Source organism: Caretta caretta, chromosome 8 (genome assembly GCF_965140235.1).
Source record: "Caretta caretta isolate rCarCar2 chromosome 8, rCarCar1.hap1, whole genome shotgun sequence".
Classification (NCBI taxonomy): Eukaryota; Metazoa; Chordata; order Testudines; family Cheloniidae; genus Caretta; species Caretta caretta.
This window is the reverse complement of record NC_134213.1, coordinates 25,527,288-25,537,699: the sequence shown is the minus strand read 5'-3', so window position 1 is coordinate 25,537,699 and position 10,412 is coordinate 25,527,288.

Genomic DNA, 10,412 nt, shown 5'->3' with positions numbered 1-10,412 from the left:
TATGACCAGGGAAGAATATAAAAATATTGCTCGGGCATGTAGGAATGAAATTAGGAGGGCCAAATCGCACCTGGAGCTGCAGCTAGCGAGAGATGTTAAGAGTAACAAGAAGGGTTTCTTCAGGTATGTTGGCAACAAGAAGAAAGCCAAGGAAAGTGTGGGCTCCTTAATGAATGAGGGAGGCAACCTAGTGACGGAGGATGTGGAAAAAGCTAATGTACTCAATGCTTTTTTTTGCCTCTGTCTTCACGAACAAGGTCAGCTCCTAGACTGCTGTGCTGGGCATCACAACATGAGGAATAGATGGCCAGCCCTCTGTGGAGAAAGAGGTGGTTAGGGACTATTTAGAAAAACTGGACGTGCACAAGTCCATGGGGCCGGACGAGTTGCATCTGAGAGTGCTAAAGGAACTGGCGGCTGTGATTGCAGAGCCATTGGCCATTATCTTTGAAAACTCGTGGCGAACGGGGGAAGTCCCGGATGACTGGAAAAAGGCTAATGTAGTGCCAATCTTTAAAAAAGGGAAGAAGGAGGATGCTGGGAACTACAGGCCAGTAAGCCTCACTTCAGTCCCCGGAAAAATCATGGAGCAGGTCCTCAAAGAATCAATCCTGAAGCACTTACATGAGAGGAAAGTGATCAGGAACAGTCAGCATGGATTCATCAAGGGAAGGTCATGCCTGACTAATCTAATTGCCTTCTATGATGAGATTACTGGTTCTGTGGATGAAGGGAAAGCAGTGGATGTATTGTATCTTGACTTTAGCAAAGCTTTTGACATGGTCTCCCACAGTATTCTTGTCAGCAAGTTAAAGAAGTATGGGCTGGATGAATGCACTATAAGGTGGGTAGAAAGTTGGCTAGATTGTCGGGCTCAACGGGTAGTTATCAATGGCTCCATGTCTAGTTGGCAGCCGGTATCAAGTGGAGTGCCCCAAGGGTCGGTCCTGGGGCCGGTTTTGTTCAATATCTTCATAAATGATCTGGAGGATGGTGTGGATTGCACTCTCAGCAAATTTGCGGATGATACTAAACTGGGAGGAGTGGTAGATATGCTGGAGGGCAGGGATAGGATACAGAGGGACCTAGACAAATTGGAGGATTGGGCCAAAAGAAATCTGATGAGGTTCAATAAGGATAAGTGCAGGGTCCTGCACTTAGGACGGAAGAACCCAATGCACAGCTACAGCCTAGGGACCGAATGGCTAGGCAGCAGTTCTGCGGAAAAGGACCTAGGGGTGACAGTGGACGAGAAGCTGGATATGAGCCAGCAGTGTGCCCTTGTTGCCAAGAAGGCCAATGGCATTTTGGGATGTATAAGTAGGGGCATAGCGAGCAGATCAAGGGACGTGATCGTCCCCCTCTATTCAACATTGGTGAGGCCTCATCTGGAGTACTGTGTCCAGTTTTGGGTCCCACACTACAAGAAGGATGTGGATAAATTGGAGAGAGTCCAGTGAAGGGCAACAAAAATGATTAGGGGTCTGGAACACATGAGTTATGAGGAGAGGCTGAGGGAACTGGGATTGTTTAGTCTGCAGAAGAGAAGAATGAGGGGGGATTTGATAGCTGCTTTCAACTACCTGAAAGGGGGTTCCAAAAAGGATGGATCTAGACTATTCTCAGTGGTGGAAGAGGACAGGACAAGGAATAATGGTCTCAAGTTGCAGTGGGGGGAGGTTTAGGTTGGATATTAGGAAAAACTTTTTCACTAGGAGGGTGGTGAAACACTGGAATGCATTGCCTAGGGAGGTGGTGGAATCTCCTTCCTTAGAAGTTTTTAAGGTCAGGCTTGACAAAGCCCTGGCTGGGATGATTTAATTGGGGATGGGTCCTGCTTTTGAGCAGGGGGTTGGACTAGATGACCTCCTGAGGTCCCTTCCAACCCTGATATTCTATGATTCTATACTATTACTAATCAACCATAAGGAAAACCATTGTGCAGAAGCAGGTCTGTCTCTGACCAGGAGAGGGTAGTAGTATCTAATTGCACAAGACAGTCCATTTCATACCCCATATCCTCCCCAACCTGTTGTAAAAGGATCCTGAATTTAAAAAATAAAAATAAAAGAACTAACCGACTTAGGAACTTAAGTATCATTTTCAAAAGTCTTTGAATGTTAATTGGCCTTAGGCTTCTAAATGACACTTTCTCACTTAGGCACTTTTGAAAATGTTATCCCCCATTCTTAGATTAAAGCAGAGCACCGTAATCAGTCCAATGTTTGAATGTAATTTTGGTCAAATATCAAAAATGTCATAGGTCAGGTACATATTGTGCAAGCATTCAAAAAGTCTGGATGTTTATGCAAAGATCAGCTGGCTTACCTGAACTTAACAGTGACCATCTCCACTCACCCTTCAACAGAATCAATGCTTCTCCACCTGGCCACATATTATTCCTCCCCTCAGCTGTTTCCAGCTCCTTCCACCCTGATGTTGTCTTCTAGGAACAACAGCCCAGCCACCTGACCAAGTCTTAAGGTGCTAACAGGCTACTCCACCTGTCCATTTTTCCAAGAGGCAGCCAGAAGGATAAGCAACGGCAGTACAGTCTAAGGACAGTTTAATAGACTGCATCTCTTGAGAGTAAGGCTTGTTCAGTAAGCTTATTTCTCCAGCCCACCTCCCCTCATAATTTACTCTGTGTACAGCTTCACACCGACTTACCTATTCTAGAACAATGGGACTCAGAAATTCATTTCCTATTGCTTTAACATTTAAGAGTGTTCCAGAGTTATATTAATGTATCACTTCACTGATGCCTGAGAACTGAAACCCACAATCCTCTGCTGTCCTCTGAGGTACAAAGTTCAAGGGAAGAGGCATTTACAATTTAAAAGGTCACAACAACAGGACTTTTCAGGAAGCTTTTGAATCCTGCTGCTCTGTGATGAAGCAGGGGGTTGGCCCACTGTCCACAGATTGGAGAGAAGACCAACTAAGTAATCTTTAAATATCCTGGACAGGACGTGGCTGCACCTCCCTGATGATGGCAGAGGTTGGTCACACTGTACCTAAGTGGAAAGTTCTCCTATTACAAAGGAGCTTTGATCCTTGATTGGGGACCATCAATAATAATAGTAACTGGCCTTTCCCCAATAAGATCCTACCATCTATGTCTAAAGCAGATGGTGGGGATTTCTGGATGGGCTGGGGGAATTGTCTGACCTCCTTCATCCACGTGTTGGAGAGACAGAGGTGAAATGAGGCAAGGGTCTTATGTTTGAGGTATGTTCTAAAAATAGGTGGTGGTTCAGAGGATTCTTGTTTTTCTGAACCCATTCACCTCTCCCTAGCGAGAAGACACTGCTGACAAGTTATGCTCATACTAAATGCCACAGTACTCCGAGTTTAGAAAAAGAGCACTGCTGTTACTAGCCATAAAGGATAGGGTGACCAGACATCCCAATATCAGGGGCTTTGTTTCATATATGTAACCATTACCCTCTCCCTTCCCCCTCCCCCGACCCTGAAAAAAACATGTCCTGATTTTTCATACTTGCTGTCTGGTCACCCAAATACAGGCTCAAGCTTGGGGTCAGATGGTGGGTTTAAGTCACTGACTGATCAGTCAGGGGTAAGAATGAGCAGCACAGCAGCAGATAGGGTGACCAGGTAGTAAGTATGAAATTTTGGGACAGAGGGCAGGAGGTAATAGGCACCTATATAAGGCAAAGCCCCGACTATCAGGACTGTCCCTATAAAATCGGGACATCTGGTCATCCTAGCATCAGAAGTCCCTGGAGGAAGGAATTCTTGACTCAGCCAGAGCACTCTATGAAGCATAAACTCTACCAACATTTGAGATGGTGCAGCCTGCACTCCCCCGTGTCAGGTTTGCTCCACTGGTCAATGTGGAACGGGTACAGGACCATAGTCCTGCCCTTGCCTGGCCCATTCCTGCACCTTTTGGAGAGCCCAGCATGAGAAGCTAGACTGAGGCTGGCTCTTATTTAGAGGTACAAGGAGGATGGCTTTTTGTAACTTCGCCCCTGCTTCCTTTTGGTTCCCATGGACACCCTACAATAGTCTGTCCCTTTGGGGCATCTGGGATATTGCCCTGACAACTGCCCTTGACTTCAATGACAGCAGGACAGGATAGGACCTAATGTCATAGATCCTTGGATGTGTCTGTGCTCCGATGCTCAGGTTTGTGGATTAGCGGTGTGACTATCAGAGACAATCAGCTATACTGAAAAGGCCAATTTCTTTCTAGCATGTCTGTTTGTGTTATTTCATGACTCATCTGCTTTGCCTTTAAATCAGATTTTTTCCCATATTTGGGAAATGTTTTCAATCAGATACGTGCAAATAAGGAACATCAGGAGAAAAGACCTCTGGCACCCAAAACATAAGCAGCTACTGAGGAAGTGAAAAGCTCAGACTCTGTTGAATTAACTGTTATACATGAATAGGCCCATCATGCTGCAGTAGGGAGTAGTGACACATACACAAAACCTACTATATCCCATTATTTATTTTCCAGTAGATTAATTCATGAAAATTCATAAAGTTAAGCTATGTCATTCAGCAAACTTCCCCACTATTCAGCTTCCCCCCAAACCTTTTACCAATCAAACATTGTCTTATGACACATTTTTATTCCCATTATATAAATATCTCAGCACTGACTTCAATGCATATATTTCTTTAGCTGAATGTAGCTGCAAGTAAGTACCTTCTTGTAGCCTTTATGTGTAATTTGCTTAGTGAAGGTAATAGAACAACAGCAACAAAAGTTACTGGATCAAGTATTACGCCAAAAATTGTGTTTCAAGATATAACAAGGGAAAGAGAACATGACACCAGATGAACAAACAACGACTTATTTGCTATGCATCTTCTGTGAACTGTTTTGAACATCTTCTCAAGCATTTCTTTCTTACAGTTGAATTATGTATGAACGTCAGTGCCTTGAGGAAGATACAGTGCACTGTATGTCAAGTGGAATATATGACCTATTCACAGTTTCTAAGATGCTCTTTAAAATGCAAAATATGGATGATTCCACATGCACCATGGGTATTTTCAAAAACATGGTTAAACAGGAAATATTGATGTGTAGGAACAAACTTTGAAGTTTTCTGTTGCTGAAGCATGCTGCAATGTGACACTGCATATTGGTGTACTGACAATTAATTTCTTAGAATTGGCTGATTTCCCCTCCTATTCATGCACAGTGGATACAACTGAGACCTGAGTTTCCCCCAATTTTTGTAATGATTCTAAGTTGATAATTTTTAACACTTTATATTGTCTAAAGCCCGGTACTAACATTAAATAACTAGTCCATATAGAATCCCTTTGAGACAGAAGAATTATCCCTGCCTGAAACTGAGGCACAGAGAGGGGGAGTGATTAGCCCAAGGCCACTCAGTGAGACAGTGGCAGAGCTGGGATTACATCTTGGGTTTCCTGAATTTAACTCCTGTTTTCATTATTCCTGATCATAGTGTCTCACAATTTTGCAGTGTAATAGTTAGTATGGGGCATATGAAGGAGAAAATATACATTCCCACCTTCCTCATGCTCTCAAGAAAATCTAAATCAATTTCTAAGTGCAATACTATCTACATCCATGTAATAAAACATCCATCCATTCTCTGAACCTTTACAAAATAGTCCAGATAACAAACTACACACGTTCTGTTTTGGACAATGATCTGAAAAGCCCTAACACTACTGGCTGTGTCATTCATTCTGATTGGCCTGTGATCCCTACTGCTTTACAATATATTATAGACCCTGATTCAGTCATTCCACAAACTAGTTCAAACAGGCTGACTTGACCATTAATATTCCAAGAAAAACCATGCCAGCTTTTCAGCTGAGTAAAAAAATCTTTGCAATGGTGAATAAAACATTTTGAAACACAATTGTTTATTGAATTATAAATGCTAAAATGAGCATCTGGGCAGAATTAGGTTACTGAGTATCTGGAAGTTAATTTTATATTCTACAAAAGAGTAAAAATAAACATAAGAACATAAGAATGGCCATACTGAGTCAGCCCAAAGGTCCATCCAGCCCAGTATCCTGTCTACCAACAGTGGCCAATGCCAGGTGCCCCAGAAGGAGTGAACCTAACAGGTAATGATCTAGTGATCTCTCTCCTGCCTTTCATCTCCATCTTCTGACAAACAGAGACTAGGGACACCATTCCTTACCCATCCTAGCTAATAGCCATTAATGGATTTAACCTCCATGAATTTATCCAGTTCTCTTTTAAACCCTGTTATAGTCCTAGCCTTCACAACCTCCTCAGGCAAGGAGTTCTACAGGTTGACTGTGTGCTGAGTGAAGAAGAACTTCCTTTTATTTGTTTTAAACCTGCTACCCATTAATTTCATTTGATGGCCACTAGTTCTTATATTATGGGAACAAGTAAATAACTTTTCCTTATTCACTTTCTTCACACTACTCATGATTTTATATCCCTCTATCATATCCCCCCTTAGTCTCCTCTTTTCCAAGCTGAAAAGTCCTAGCCTCTGTAATCTCTCCTCATATGGGACCTGTTCCAAACCCCTAATCATTTTAGTTGCCCTTTTCTGAACCTTTTCTAATGCTAGTATATCTTTTTTGAGATGAGGGGACCACATCTGTACGCAGTATTCAAGATGTGGGTGTACCATGGATTTATATAAGGGCAATAAGATATTCTCGGTCTTATTCTCTATCCCTTTTTTAATGATTCCTAACATCCCGTTTGCTTTTTGGACTGCCACTGCACACTGCGTGGACGTCTTCAGAGAACTATCCATGATGACTCCAAGATCTTTCTTCTGATTAGTTGTAGCTAAATTAGCCCCCATCGTATTGTATGTTTAATTGGGGTTATTTTTTCCAATGTGCATTACTTTATATTTATCCACATTAAATTTCATTTGCCATTTTGTTGCCCAATCACTTAGTTTTATGAGATCTTTCTGAAGTTCTTCACAGTCTGTTTTGGTCTTAACTATCTTGAGCAGTTTAGTATCATCTGCAAACTTTGCCACCTCGCTGTTTATCCCTTTCTCCAGATCATATATGAATAGGCTGAATAGGATTGGTCCTAGGACTGACCCTTGGGGAACACCACTAGTTACCCCTCTCCATTCTGAAAATTTACCATTTATTCCTACCCTTTGTTCCCTGTCTTTTAACCAGTTCTCAATCCATGAAAAGATTTTCCCTCTGATCCCATGACAACTTAATTTACGTAAGAGCCTTTGGCAAGGGACCTTGTCAAAGGCTTTCTGGAAATCTAAGTACACTATGTCCACTGGATCCCATTTGTCCACATGTTTGTTGACCCCCTCAAAGAACTCTAATAGATTAGTGAAACATGATCTCCCTTTACAGAAACCATGTTGACTTTTGCGCAACAATTTATGTTCTTCTACATGTCTGACAATTTTATTCTTTACTATTGTTTCAATTAATTTGCCCAGTACTGACGTTAAACTTACCGGTCTCTAACTGCCAGGATCACCTCTAAAGTCCTTCTTAAATATTGGCATTACATTAGCTATCTTCCAGTCATTGGGTACAGTAGCTGATTTAAAGGACAGGTTACAAACCATAGTTAATAGTTCTGCAATTTCACATTTGAGTTCTTTCAGAACTCTTGGGTGAATGCCATCTGGTCCCGGTGAGTTGTTACTGTTAAGTTTCTCAATTAATTTAAAAACTTCCTCTATTGTCACTTCAATCTGTGACAATTCCTCAGATTTGTCACCTACAAATACGGTTCAGGTTTGAGAATCTCTCTAACATCCTCAGCTGTGAAGACTGAAGCAAAGAATTCATTTAGTTTATCCGTGATGACTTTATCGTCTTCAAGTGCTCCTTTTGTATCTCGATCGTCCAGGGTTGTTTAGCACTGGTTGTTTAGCACGCTTCCTGCTTCTGATGTACTTAAAAAACATTTTGTTATTACCTTTTGAGTTTTTGGCTAGCTGTTCTTCAAACTTCTTTTTGGCTTTTCTTATTACATTTTTATACTTAATTTGGCAGTGTTTATGCTCCTTTCTATTTTCCTCACTAGGATTTGACTTCCACTTTTTAAAAGATGCCTTTTTATTTCTCACTGCTTCTTTTACATGGTTGCTCTTTTTTAGTTCTTTTACTGTGTTTTTTAATTTGGGGTATACATTTAAGTTGAGCCTCTATTATGGTGTCTTTGAAAAGTGTCCATGCAGCTTGCAGGGATTTCACTCTAGTCACCGTACTTTTTAATTTTTGTTTAACTAACCTCTTCATTTTTGCATAGTTCCCCTTTCTGAAATTAAATGCCACAGTGTTGGGCTGTTGCGGTGTTCTTCCCACCACAGGAATGTTAAATGTTATTATATTATGGTCACTATTTCCAAGCGGTCCTGTTATAGTTACCTCTTGGACCAGATCCTGCACTCCACTCAGGACTAGATCAATAATTGCCTCTCCCCTTGTGGGTTCCTGTACCAGCTGCTCCAGGAAGCAGCCATTTAAGAGACATTTTGTCTCTGCATTTCTTCCTGAGGTGACATTTACCCAGTCAATATGGGGATAATTGAAACCCCCCACTATTATTGAATTTTTTATTTTGATAGCCTCTCTAATCTCCCTTAGCATTTTATCATCACTATCACTGTCCTGGTCAGGTGGTCAATAATAGATCCCTACTGTTATATTCTTATTAGAGCATGGAATTACTATCCATAGAGATTCCATGGAACATGTGAATTCATTTAAGATTTTTATTTCATTTGATTCTACATTTTCTTTCACATATAGTGCCACTCCCCGTCCCCGCACAACCTGTTCTGTCCTTCCAATATATTTTATACCCCAGAATGATTGTGTCCCATTGATTGTCCTCACTCAACCAGGTTTCTGTGATGCCTATTATATCAATATCCTCCTTTAACATGAGGCACTCTAGTTTCACCCATCTTATTATTTAGACTTCTAGCATTTGTGTACAAGCACTTTAAAAACTTGTCACTGTTTATTTGTCTGCCCTTTTCTGATGTGTCAGATTCTTTATATGAATGTTGCTTGTCTGATCCCCTTTGTCTTCTTTCATCCCCTCCTCCTGACTAAAACCTAGAGAATCTCTCTCAATAGACTCTTCTGTAAGAGAAGTCTCTGTCTGATCCACATGCGCCTCTGCAGCAATCGGCTTTCCCCCATCTCTTAGTTTAAAAACTATTCTGCAACCTTTTTAATGTGAAGTGCCAGCAGTCTGGATCCACTTTGGTTTAGGTGCAGCCCATCCTTCCTGTATAGGCTCTCACATCCCAAAAGTTTCCCCAGTTCCTAATAAATCTAAACCCCTCCTCTCTACACCATTGTCTCATCCACGCATTGAGACTCTGAAGCTCTGCCTGCCTACCTGGCCCTGCATGTGGAACTGGAAGCATTTCTGAGAATGCCACCTTAGAGGTCCTGGATTTCAGTCTCTTTCCTAGCAGCCTAAATTTGGCCTCCAGGACGTCTCTCCTACCCTTCCCTATGTCATTGGTTCCTACCTGTACCACGACCACTGGCTCCTTCCCAGCACTAAACATAAGTCTATCTATATTAGTAGTTCTCAAAGCTGGTCCACTGCTTGTTCAGGGAAAGCCCCTGGCGGGCCGGACCGGTTTGTTTACCTGCTGCATCTGCAGGTTCGGCCGATTGCGGCTCCCACTGGCTGTGGTTCGCCGCTCCAGGCCAACGGGGGCTGCGGGAAGCAGTGCAGGCCAAGGGATGTGCTGGCTGCCCTTCCCGCAGCCTCCATTTGCCTGAAGCAGGGAACCGCAGCCAGTGGGAGCCGCGATCGGCCGAACCTGCGGATGCGGCAGGTAAACAAACCGGTCCGGCCCGCCAGGGGCTTTCCCTGAACAAGTGGTGGACCGGCTTTGAGAACCACTAATCTAGATGCCTTGAGAGATCCGCAACCTTTGCACCAGGCAGGCAAGTCACCTCCCGGTCATCACAAACCCAGCTATCTATGTTTCTAATGATGGAATCTCCCATTACTAACACCCGCTTTTTCCTAATGACTGGAGTTCCCTCCCCCGGAGAGGTAACCTCAATGCAAGAGAATACCCCAACATCATCTGGAAGGAGGGTCCCAACTATGGGAAGGTTTCCCTCTGTTCCTGTTGACTGCTCTCCTTCTCTGGGTCTTTCATCCTCCTTAACAGCTCAGGGGCTGTCTGACCAGAGGTGGGACAAATCTACAGTGTCCTGGAAAGCCGCATCAACACACCTCTCTGCCTCCCTTAACTCCTCCGGTTCTGCCACCCTGGCATCCAAAACCCGTACACAGTCTCTGAGGGACAGGAGCTCCTTGCACCGAATGCACACATACTCCACCCACCCACAGAGCAGGTAATCATACATGCTACACCGAGTGCAATAAACAGTATAGCCCCCACTCTGCTGCTGGGCTTCTG